The sequence below is a fragment of the Rhamphochromis sp. 'chilingali' genome, assembly GCF_963969265.1.
Source record: "Rhamphochromis sp. 'chilingali' genome assembly, chromosome: 10".
NCBI lineage: Eukaryota > Metazoa > Chordata > Actinopteri > Cichliformes > Cichlidae > Rhamphochromis > Rhamphochromis sp. 'chilingali'.
The window spans coordinates 20,319,478-20,332,501 of NC_137937.1; the positions used below are offsets into that span (position 1 = coordinate 20,319,478).

The following is a 13,024-nucleotide window of genomic DNA, read 5'->3' on the forward strand; positions in this document are numbered from 1 at the left end:
CAGGCCTGCTTGAGTATTTTTCAATTAATTGTTCATCTGTTTGATTGACTGCGCAGCCACACAGTATGTGTGATATGAATGAACTCCACAAGTTTTAAATGTATGCTTTTTAGGTCCACTGCAGCAATAAGCAGGAGATCTGATTGAGACTAAGTAAGTCAGGCAATCCATTGTTCTGGAAAGTCTACATTGCTTTCTCTCTCACACACACATTGCTTTATTATTTGACATGTAGGTGTAAGATCACATAAAAGATCCTGTGTGTACATACAGTATGTGTCTGTTTTTCTGTGAAAGAACTAGCACAAAAGTGCAAGTCATAGAGAAAATTTCAAAGGCAGAAGCCAGGACAGCGACATGGAGCTGCCAGGGATTGGTGAGCAATCAGATAGGGCAGAATTGATGACCTGGCTCACGATGGATTTCTTGGAGCGGGCTGCCAGACCGAGGTAATACTTTCAGGCTCTTATCAGCACTGGCATAAGCTGAGTGCTGCATCACCCACTTCCCAGCGTCAGCTTATTATGAGAGTCCATGATGTGTGATTGCTTGTACTGCCTTTGTGTGTCCCAGGGTCTGTGTGCACCGGACACAGTTGGCAAGAAGAGGAAAAATACTAAGGGCTTCTGTCAGAGTAAACAGTCCACTTCCCCACTGTTGTAGTGACATTTTTTTTCTTTTTCTCTTCCCCCTTTTTTTCTTTTGGCAAAAATAGGTGTTTTGTGAGGTTTCCAGTGACTCATAAGCTTCTGGTGTCAGTGATGGAATTCTGCAAAGTTAAGCAGACAGTCACAGACATGTCATACTTTTTTAAAGATGTTCTTGCTGAAATGTGGGTAATTTAAAACGGGAAGCAACTGGAAATATGGGAATTTTGGTAGGAAAAAAGTGTTGTCTTAATATATCATGTAGAAAACAGCAAGCTCCATGCTTCCCGGGCTGTTGACGATCAGAAAAGAAGAGAACTTTGGATGTTTAAAATGAATTTTAAAAGATGTAACAGCTGTTCTATTAGATTTACAAAGCAATTTACAAAGCAATGGAGTTAAATAGCACTTGAAACGTTTACGTTTATGAACAGTGTAGTAATTTTAGCACACTGATCACACTTAATTTTATTCAAGCTGCATAACAATACTTAATTTCAGCTACAGGGGGGGCCTTCCTGCAGCTTGAGGTCATTGTTGCTCAAGGGCACTTTAGAGATGCCTTCGGGTTTGAGCCCAGGTTTTCCAATAAAGCTGTTAACCTTTGACTGCTGGGGGGAATGGATGAAACCCTACAATGGATAAAAGAGTAATTACGATATTAATATGAATTCTGCTATGTTAAATTTATAATTACGTTTTCTTTATTATTATTATTTTTCTGCGTATAAACAACGTGGTTTCAGACGCCTAGACGCCGAGGATCTCTATGGTAACAGTCCTCAATTACCAATGATTGGCTAACCCGTGGGAATGTTTCTATTCCCTCAGTGCGGTGATTGGTCGGTGGGCGGTCTGTGCAGCCTGACAGTCTGCAGCGTTCCGGGTTATTGTCAGTCTCGGCAGCTCGGCAGAAGGGCAGGACCGCATCCCGGAGCTGCCAGAAGTAGCTAGCTCTTTATCCAGACGTAACCTTTTCCTGTTTGGTTAATATTACCAAAGAGAGCCTTTCGGGGCTTTGCCGTCAAGGTTACTCCACAGCCTCACCTGGAAATTGAAGTCTGAATCGAGAGGCAACACATCTCAGAGCGTCTGCCGACACCTCGGATAAAGTGACGGACGGAGCAGAGCCTGCTCTCCGGGATTTTACATCGCATCAGTTTAGGATATTCAGGCAGCTACTTTGGCCCAGCCTTGATCTCTTTCAGGGTACCTTCACACAATATTGCCTAGATGAAAACATTTGAATGATACATTTCTCATAAGGTCGTCAAAATTGAGCAGGCGGACCACGAAACCCATGCGTAACAGCGGGGGGATTTTTTTGGAATACTGCGTAGCCGCTAAACCTACCCAGTGTGTCGGTTAAGAGTTCTGCTATTTGGAGACATCTTCAAGCGAGAGGAAGATCAACCGGGACCCTGTACCTACTTTGATTCGGAGGCTAAACGGTGAAAACCCGAAGCACACTTGGTGCGCAATCCTTCTGAGGACGCTCTTGAAATTGCCGACCTGCGCTTTTGCCCTCGACAAAAATTGGCAGCCGAATCGAGAAAAAAAGGCAAAGCTTATTAACTTTGCATGCTAGAGGCTAGAGTGTGGAATCTAATTTGCAGGGTTACCGCTACATTTGCATACCGTCGGAAGACGAGGATAAACTTAATCAACATTTGACATCGACAAAGCAGCATCTGGATTTTGGGGCAACAGAATGAATCCGTTTTAATTTGGACCGCAGAAGTATGAGGCAGATTGCTCAGTGAATGCTACGATCTGCATGGAGTTCTAGTGTACACTACGGAGCAATTTATGGTAAATATATTTTGCATGTCTGTCTCTCCCAGTCGTGTAGATTCTGAATGGTACGGGTCATTTATTTGTAACCATCATGGTAGTTTGTGTCAGAGCTTCGCTTCAATGTTTGGGGAGGATTGTCGCCGAAACAGAGAAACGCCTGAAAATAATGAATGTTTATAAAATGCCCCCCTCCTTTCCCCCCAGGATGCTTCCCACACGGTTGATGATGTCTCGGATTTAAACCCTTTGTTTGACCCATAGGAAGTGTTGTAAAAATCGACTTGTTAGAGAGCCGCTGCCGAATTGCTCGAGGAGCTGCTTTGATGTGTAATATTGGTCTTTTCAAGTATGGGTAGCAATTAAGTATATTGTCGAGGCCAGTGCACTGCAGGCAGGCATCACAGACACGGGGATGTGTGGCACTGGAAGAGTTGCGGCTCAGAGCAAAAGGTGCGAATTTCTCATCTGTACGCCCCCGTGCGTCACCGCGCACGGGTAGGGTAACTACAGTGCCTGCTGCAATTAGAGATTTTCACCCTGGTGTGTTAATGATACACAATCTCTGTCTTTTTTATTTTATTTTATTGTGTGCCTGTATGGTGTGACAGGCTTTCATAGAGAGACTCATAAAATTCACGAGCATGTGTGCCTAGCGCTGTAAAAGTTTTCACTTTATGCTCGGTGATATGGATGATCCTCAGTGCTGCACTAAGGTCGGGAGACAATTTGTCATTGTCCCGTGAATTCCACAGCTCACGTGCCCTCTGCGGCCCCAGCCTCTGGTGCAGCCAGAGGAAGTCTGAAAATTTGACTCGACTGTGAATTAGCTGATAAAGTTTGGATTGTTTCCCGTGAACTTTGAGCCTCGCTGGTTGCTGAGGTTGCTTTGCAATATTTAGTTCCATTGCTCGCATTGCACGTAAATGAGCCTCCACATTATGCTGACTGTGCAGTGAAAAAGCCACACACTGTATGTTTTATCATTAGACTACAAGCATCCTCAAATTCTTATCTTCCAGTCGTTCTCTCTCCAGCAGCCTTGCAGATAGGCAGCTTGCAGAATGTAATATGGGCCCCTACAGCAGGGCAGGCGCCCCCACAGTCAGGGCACCTGACATAGAGCCTTCCTGGCTGTATTGAATAAAACATCCAGTGATGTATGAGGCAGGAGCTGCACCCGAGGGGGCAGAACTGCCTCATTTACTTCCTCCACTCTGCGTCTATGACCTGCTGAGCAAATTGTGCTCATATTAGCTCTGCGGCTGCTCCTCACCTAAACAAATAGTCTCCCCAGCATAATGCTTGCCTTAACTCAACATGATGGTTGGACAAGGCAGGGGAGAGTGGAATGGCAGGGAAGCTTTAATATTTAGGTCACTGAATTACCTTTTTGAGATTGTAGTTGTTGTTCTGACTGCTTTTTTTGGCTTGCTTTTCGATTTTTCTTTTTTTGTAACACTGGAGCTTCAAGGGTCCTGCTGCCAGCTCAAGACTTGATCCACATTTCATTCCTCTCGCTTTCACCATGTTTGCTTTTGCTCTGCTTTCTCTGCGTTGGTAGCTGACAAAAGGATATCGGTGCTTTGTGGGCTCAAAGTTAATTTCACGTGTTTTCCACATTATTTTTTACTTGATCATAAAATGAAACGGGCGTAAGTCGCCAACTTGAGTAAAATGTAATCTCTTGTACTTAATTGAGCTGCGAACAGCTGGAAGGTAGTGAACATATTTGAGCAATGAGTTAACAGAAACACGCCAAAATAACCCTGAAATTTTATAAGTTTGGAACTCAAATAGCGTATCAGCTTGATTGATTGATTGCATTTGGGCTCCTTGCTGTATTCTTTGCTTATTAAAGTGCCTGCCTGGAGTGAATAAGTGAGCTCCACTCATGAATATCGTTAAAGTCGCTGAAGTTTAATTTCCTGTGCTGTGTATTAATCTTTTTTAATCCCTGCATGGTTTGATTGTCTCAACACCTACCCAGAGGCACCAAAACTCATTTTGACAGTTAAGATGACTAAAATTGTGTGTGTGTGTGTGTGTGTGTGTGTGTGTGGGAGAGAGAGAGCGCCTTACTCAAGATCTACTGACCCCTCAAGTGTCTAAGCTTATGTCCATTCTTGTGCGGACTTCATTACTGAAAGTGCAAATTAAATCTTTTTTTTTTTAAATAGCTTTTTCCCACCAAGTCCAATTATAGAATAATACACTTTGGATGAAAACAAACATTAAATTCATCTTCTTTTCCTGCCAAAGAAAAGACAACAACTCTTAACTGATATCACAGGAAAGCACAAAGCTTCTTACCTGGAAACATCATCGGACCCTCAAAGCCACGTCAACAGCAGCTCATTAGGTACCTGATCAAAGTGTTTCATATCAGCGAAAGTCTATAACAGTTCTTGTTTTAACGCTTTTAACGCTTTTTCATGTTAAGCCAAACAACAGAAAATTTGCCCTTTCTTGTTCTTTGCAGTTTTACTTGTTTTGATATAAACTCTATTGTCCCTGTACAGAGATTTGTTTTGCACATCAGTACCTGGAACAGTAGTGACAGAACATGAAAAGGGAAACAGAAAACAAAAAGCATTACGTGGAAGTGGGGCTAGAGAAACAGAGACACCTTTCAGCAACTCGGCGTGAACAAATACAGGTGAAAAGTGATGTCCACTTTCCAGCAGACTTGGTGGCGTTGGTGGGACTTTGCAGGCAGGATTAATAAGAGTCCTTCTACTTAGCTATTTAGCACATTTGTGTGCAGGTAGCACCCCCATACACTGCTAGCTGTTAATGCTATCTAATCTATATCGCCCTTTTTTGTGACCATTATTATGACTATTTCAGCGCTTAAAGATTAACCTTCATGGTTATATTAGCTGTACTGAGGAAGTCAAATGAAATGAGTATTCTTCCCAGTGTGTCCACACTGTCATGGTTATAAATGCTGAACTACAGTAATCAAAAAATGAGAACAAGAAGAAGAAGAAATACTCATTTTATCAACCATATACTCCATAATACAGTATATGGTAGGAGAAAAACCTCTTCATGCTGCTAGCCTTGTAAAAACGAATGAAATCACAGCACTTTATACCTAATGACATCAACACTTGTGCGAAATGTGATGCCAGAGTGAGATTCCATTTATACATCATAAAGCATTAAGTGAGACGTGGTAGTAAATTTTAAATACAGTGCAAGCTTCTTGGTTTTATAAACAGGCGCTCTAGCGTTTACATGAAAGTTGATTTTGTGTGATGCAGAAGAACTACTCTAACATAAGTTACAGCAGTGTGATTGCGTGCACTCTTTCTGTGTTTCTGGTAAGGGTGTCGGTTCTCTGCCCACTGATCATTTTCACTTATTTTTGTGAGTTGTACCTGCTCACTACTCTGCTCATGAGACCTTGGCAGCTCCTCATCAGGGTTATCTGCAACCACTTAGCGCATGACGGACAGCAATGATCCTCCGACCTCCTCTCTCTTTTCCCCTCTCGCCCCTCCGTCAGGCAGAATGGAAGTCACGTCTCAGCAGGGCTCGAGGTTAATGTCTAGTCTTTCATTTCTAAAGGTTAGGGACACCCAGCCCATTTTATTTATTTCTTTTTTTGGCGCTTGTGCAATATCGTGAGCGGGAACTGTGCTGTTCAAACGTGGTTAATGAGTACAGTCATATGGCGAGCCAGAGTACTGTGCAGTTTATAGTTTGTTCCACAGCACAGGCAGTAAAGTGAGGGGTGGCATGCTCCTTGCAAAGACTTCTTGGGGGGAAGAAGGAGAATAAAGCAAATCTGACAAGCTCTCCAACAGCGAATTTGCTCTCCTTAAAAACAATGCCGCTCTTGCCTTCCTCATGGTCACATTGATTTGTTCTGGGTGACAGTGCAGGCTGCTGTGAAATCACCCCAGCGCCATTGATCTCAAGGAGAAGAGGAGGAGAGGGAATGAAAGGCTGGCGACAGAGAGCAACATGGGAAAATCCACAGCGTGCCCTCCTCAACCTTAAACAGTAATAAAATGAAGGCCTTGGTTACTATCAGATCAGCCCCTGCTGTACTTCTTCAGCCACTGTATCGCAGTCTAGTCGGTGCTTTGATTTGTTTTGGAGGCCCCTACATGCTGTTTGATTTGCTATTGTGCCTTGCCATGTTTCATATTATCAGCTGAACTCTTTATTGCCACTGTTTTCCATGCCAGAAGCAAGGCTGTTTTTATCTCATGCAGGCCTCTGATTAATCTCTGCCTCTCTGCTGGTGTACTTTAATCTTGAATGGGAGATATCTGATTTTCCTCGGCTATTGAGGAAGATCAAACTTTAATGGAACAAGGAACTGCACATCATCCTAATCTCCATCTCTCCCTGCATTTTGGTTGACTGCTCTCCCTTGGGCTTTGTAGCTTTCTGCAGAAGCAGGAAATACATCAGACAGATAAGATGTTTTCTCTTCATGCTTTGGTAATTTATTCCCTGTTGACAATGGCCACCACTTTACATCTCTGCTGTTTGATTAGCTGGTTGAAGAAGCCGCGGGTAAAAACGTGGGGGAATTGATTGACGCTTACAAATGGTTGTCCTGTATGACCTAAATGTGTGAAACTTTTCTAGAGGCTTTAATTGGGGTTTCTTCACAGTTCAGTCCATCCACAGCCAAATGTGCTAGCCCTCTCTCTATTTATTGACACGCCAGAGAAGGGGGGCATGCGTAGCCTGAGGAGAGATATGTCAGCTGCATGGATGTATCCAGGTTCAATGCTTTTGATTACGCCACAGTCATTTCAGGAATTAGCTATTGACCGCTTTCCTTTTTCTTTTTTTTTTTGTTTGGTCCGTTCTCTTCCTCCACCGTATCACTGAATAACGCTGTACATTATGCTGACCAGCATCCGGACTGCGACTGGCTTGGTGCATATTGTTGCAAATGGATAACACTTAAGGGGGTGTCACACCTCCCGCAGACGGCTTACGTCTGTGACAAAAAGAGGCTATTACCCAATTCTAAGGCGGTTGCTGTAAGGTAATGAAATTTCCACTGACTGGAGAAAACAATGTTGTCTGGTCTGCACTGTAATTGCAGAAGCCACCTCGCCATTTTCCCCGAGTTCAGCGTGAATGCAACACGATTTAATAAAACTCTGGAGATTTTTATCATTTATTGCCAGGCCTGGCAGCCGCATCAGGGAGAGTGAGCCGAGGCTTGCACAGATAAAACTCATTCAATTTACTTGTTGAATTTTAACCATGCGAGGCAGAGACCATTTGCAAAAGAGCCGCCATATGACCCGTAGGAGAATGTTTTTATAGAGATCATGCAGGTCAGCTATACTGTTAATATAAAACCACCATTCCTTTAATCTAAATGGCAGAGCACCCTGGAATTTCTGTCATTTTCTCTCCTGGTATTATTTGTGTCAAGAAAGGGTTGAAAATCCCTGGGATATTAGGCCCTGGGGCCAAAGAGCTTCTGTGTGCCTGCTTCCATTCACATACAAAAACACAGGAACATTGACATGAGGACATGTATGGACACACGCACACATACACACACTCCTAGCCCTGTTTTATTACCTCCTGCCTGCTGCTGGAATTGCTTTCCTCCCTCGAGTGAGCCAGGCAAAGCCGGCTTTATTGTGTTAACCTATTTGTGTGTCAAGAGCGATTGCAGCGTTCTTTATCTCTGTTTGTATTCGGACGGGGAGACGGCAGAGAGAGAGTGAGGGAGCAAGGAAGAGGGAGAGCCAGAGAGGGTGAGTGGCGGAGGAAAGAAGGGGAAGAGAAGGTGTTTGTGGTGTGGGCGAGGGGGGGTACACAGGAGCCAGGCAAGCCACCGGAGTTAGATGGATGGCCGGTCACCTCGCTCTCTACTCTGGAGGATAATGACTGGTTGCTTAGCAATGACCCACCCCCACCCACTTCCAGACTTGCATCCACAGTAATCACTTTTTTCCTCTAAAAGATTTCATATATAATTATAATGGGGCTTTTCATTTATTTAGCACAGTAGGGTGGAGGGTGTGAGCTGGAATTGGGGATTTTTGCGTGGTGGTGCTTATCGACTCCCGGCTTTTGTGCAATGCAAAATTGCACTTGCATTCATGTGTGTTTGTAGGAAAGTGTTTGTATGTGCTTTTGCTGTTGGAGTTTGGCCTGGATTACGACTAGCCCAAAGCTATATTTCCTGCCGCTGTATGACCTTTGACCGACATAATGCCACACTGGTGACGGTGCAGATGCACAAATACACAGACACACACTTTCATGTTTTCTGATGAGCGACCAGAAGCTATCAAGGGCTGCTTCATGTGAGCTCTTAGTTTTATTAACATTTTTTATTGAGTTGAACAAATTGCTGACCTTTTATGGTATAATGAAAAGTCTGGCCCGCTAAGGACAAATTCGAGCTTTGGCAGTGGTGACTGGCACCCGTCCCAGCTATTTAACTCATGATTTACAGCGTGTTTATTCAGCAGGTGACAACATTTAATACAGCGGAGTGTTTCCCAACATTTCAGCTCTTTTTTTTTTTCATCTGTTCTGTTTTTTCAGATCTTAGTCTGAAGCAGTTCTGTTGTAATAGATACAGTCTACTCGCACTGTTCTCTTGCAGGTTTGAATTTAGGTTACTGGATTTTTAAGTGGCAGAGTAAAGGTGTAATATCTGAACATGACCCCCAATTTAAGCTGCCTTTCATCACCAGCAGCCTCGGTGTTGGCACAAATTCCAGAGTCCTTTAAATTATCTGCCAGTTATTCTCTCTGTTTCTGTTTCTTTCTTCTTTTTTTAATCTTCCCAGTTTTTTTTTTCTTTCCTTTCCTCTTTCATGAGATTTGAATCATTTGAACACGCCTGTGAAGTTCATATTAAACTTTTACTTGTTTATGATGATAAAAAGTCACGGCTGCTTAAACAGACCTTGTGGATCCAATTAAATGCTTTGTCTTGCGCTCGCGTAGCCAGTTGGTGGTGTATTTGTTCATTTCTGGATTGACGTATTATATCTACACTTAAAAAAAAAAAAAATCTGTTTTGTTATTGGAGCTTCTTTATAGATCGTCAGCCGCGTCTGATATTTGCCCATCTGTGCTCTTTCTCCATATCCTCTTCGGTGCCATCTTTTCTTATCCGGGCTCATGCACCAATGCTAAAATTGACAGCTTCGTATGTCCTGGGAACTTCATACAGATAAACTAAACATACATCCCTATCCTCCCCCTCAATCTCAGTGCCATGCTTCTGTAGCTGCATCTATAGAACAGCTGTCCAGCTGTCACGGCAGCCCACCAGTCAGCCGCTCTCCAAGGCAACATCTGTAGAGACTGAACACACAAGGGCAGCCTGCCGTTCCCCGCTTGTCCCCGAAGACCGTGGAAGTGTGTCAGGCCTTTTGGCTACACATTACCGCTGACCACATCAACCGTATCACTGGGTTTTGATTGAATGTCATCTGCTTCTGTGCCACTTAAATGAGCTCTGCGAGGCTTCAGACTGTTGTATTATTTTTTTCTTTGTCAGTGACTTACAGTGATCTGCCGCTGAAGCTTCCTGTTGTCACAACAGTAGTTAAAAACAAAACACGTGACTGTGCAGCCCAAAAAAACTGAAAAGCGACTCTGCATTATTGTATCCATTAATAGTCATCTGCCTTCGCATGTATGTGTGTGTGAGTTCTTGTGCACACGTGTGCGTGCGTGTGTGTGTAAACAAAATCCCAGCGAACAAGGTGCAATGGCCTGGAACTGACGAGAACCCACTGGGAGAGTCTCTCCTTGATGTAGACCCCCCCCCACTCCCGCTTCCCCTCCTCATTCTCTACCATCTTTCCCTCTTGGCATCAGAGCACGATGGCGAGGCAGGCGGGGGTGGGGGGGGACGCACAGAGCCATGTGAGTGGGGAGATGAACAGATCTGCGGTCCCCTCTGTCAGCCACAAACTAGGATCAGGGAGATCGTGTGGAACTCTCTCCTGGGATGAGCAAAGGGAAGAAGGGAGAAAACAGCTGTTAAGTGTTTTTCTCTCACTTCTTCACCAGCTCACTTGTGTTTTTCCCTACTCTGTCATTTCCTCTAAGGCTGTCATTAGCTTCTGTTACACGGGTTTTAAATAACTTTTTGAACAGTTAGGGGCATTTGATAACAGAGGTTCTGTGTGTCTATGTGTGGTTATAGATGTGCCTTGTACGTTGTGTGATATGACCTCCAAGTATTGTTTTTTTTTTTATTTATTTATTTTTTTTATTTAATTTTTTTTAATGGGTTTGTTGCACAGAATGTAAATAAAAGATGGACATAGTCTCTGGGTCTGAAAAGTGAGGCCAATGCAGAGTTGCTCTAACTCTACGTTCTTTCTAATGGCCAGCAGGGGGCGACTTCTTGGGGTGGAAAAAGAAGTCTGTTTGTATAAAGTCTGTGGGTAAACAAACCGACTTCTCACTTGATCTGTGACCATGATTAGCAGTTTTCCAGCTGTTTTTTGGTGTCAGTCGCTGGTTTCAAATCTTATTTATACAAGAAGATGTGAATTTTATACGTTACGGCTCCGTTATACTTAGCGTGCTTTAACGTCAAGTTTATGCTTTATGGTGGCCAGCAGTGTCCCTGGATTTTTCAGTCAGATCCACACCTTATATGTAATATCTGATTTCAAAAAAATGATATGATCAGCATTTAGGGAGTGCACAAACCAGTGGCCTTGTTCATCTTTTTTATACAGTCTATGCTTATCGTCAGAGGTCGAAAATCCTCGAGACACACAGACAATGCAAATGTACACATTTTGAAAGTGTGCTAATTGTTCCTATAGCTCTTCTGGAGTGTTTTAGGAACTATTAAGGATTTGATTTCTTTATCATCACTCTTAGTAGCTGGGGGCCTCTCAGGCATACTGTGCCTCTCCCCACAGACAGCTGCGGAGTCATACAGTCTGTGGGCGAAGTTTGATAGATCCTGTTTACTGGAGCTGAGAGAATGCCGGGGTATCTCAAATTAAGTGTCACTTAAAGCTTGTCATTTAGTCAGCTTTCCATTTTGTTCCCCCATCTCTAGTGGCAGCACTGTGCTGCCAATTGTAACAGGGATTGAGAGGAAGACATTTGGTGATTACACATTCTGTCATGATTGAGGGGTGAAGCCAGCAACTCGATGCAAAACCAAATTCCATATGGCTGCAGTGAAATCTCTGCACCCATAGTGAGTTACTCTGAAGCAGCCCCCGTCCTGATGACAGCGAAATCGCCTGCTCATGACTTATCGTTTTATCATTTAAATTTACCCCATTGATGCTCGCTGCTGTGATTGACAGCTGGGCTTGAAAGCCACAGCTATCTCAATTGAGCTCCAGCAGCCAGTTGGTAACCGTGACAATGGTCTCTCCTCTTTCCCTTGTTTTCACACATTTTCTGCTGTCACAGAAACCTCACTGATTGCTTCTCTGCCAAGACAGCATCCTATTAATCTTTTAAATAAGGGCCGCAGCCCAGCAGTATTGTTTGTAGAAAACCAAGAGGACCTTGTGAGACCACACTGAAAAGGGAAAGGGGGCAACAGTGCTGAATCTGTCTCACTGTGGCAGGAAAGCAGAGCCTCCTTAAAACCTACAATATTAGAACTCTAATAGGTGCTGCGGAGATAGATGATCCCGAGGTCTGAATATAGATAACGCTCTCTGGACCCACCTGATAACTCTGTGGGCTCTGTTGTCTTCTGCCTCTTTCAGCTTCGCTCTCCAGGTGCATTCTGTGCTTTCATCTACATTGTGGCACTCTGAATAAAAGCCTCTGTGTTTATGGCCATTTTCTTTTTCTATGCGCTTATTGATCCTTTTCAGCATGGTTGGAATAGTCTTTATTTTTTTCAATTCTGGGCTCAAATAGCATAACAGCAGCATATTCTGAAATGGCAACCCATTGATGTATTGTGATGTGACCTAGCGAAGGTACACTGAAAAAAATATGTTGTTGGATTTACTTAATTCAATGGTGGACATTTGTTGCACACAGATGTTTTGCTTTGGCAGCAACTTAAACAATTGAGTTAAATTAACACAATTTATTCATGTTCAATAAATCTGTGCAATTTGTGTTGATAAAATGTGACTTAAACATGTTTTGATGAAGTAATTTGAGCTCTTGAAATATTTTAATCCTTCACAATTTTCTCACTTTATCCCAACACCATTCAATAACTTTTACCCAATACTACTTGGTCACTTAAATACTACATGTTATCTTCAAATTACATTTTGCTATTATATTCTAGTATCAAATACACAATTTTCAAATGGAGGCCTTATAACAGATTGTATTGTTCTCTTCCAAGATGGTTGCTGGCATCCACCAGTAACCTTTCAAAACAACATGTCTAATTTCACTGCAGTAGTTAAAGAATTAAACTGACATTACTCCTCTACTGAATCTATATAAATCAACAGTTAAATAATGTCAGTTCTTCCGTGTTCTCTGGAATCAATCGCAGCAAAGAAATTAGACTGTTTCTTTAGAAAAATGTTGGGAAAGAACAATACAAAACATTCTATTTAAGGCCTCTGACATCAAGATTCAGTTAAACAACAATTATAACTAAA

The 13,024-nt window shown here is 42.9% G+C and overlaps 1 protein-coding gene across 1 annotated transcript in view; it reads left to right on the forward strand.

Moving 5' to 3' along the window:
- Positions 1–1,558: 1,558 nt before the first annotated feature.
- Positions 1,559–13,024, forward strand: part of fam222aa (family with sequence similarity 222 member Aa) — a 55,506-nt gene continuing 44,040 nt past the window's right edge. The window contains exon 1 of the mRNA XM_080893644.1: positions 1,559–2,459. The gene's annotated coding sequence lies outside the window, so the exon portion shown is untranslated. The remainder of the gene's footprint in view (positions 2,460–13,024) is intronic.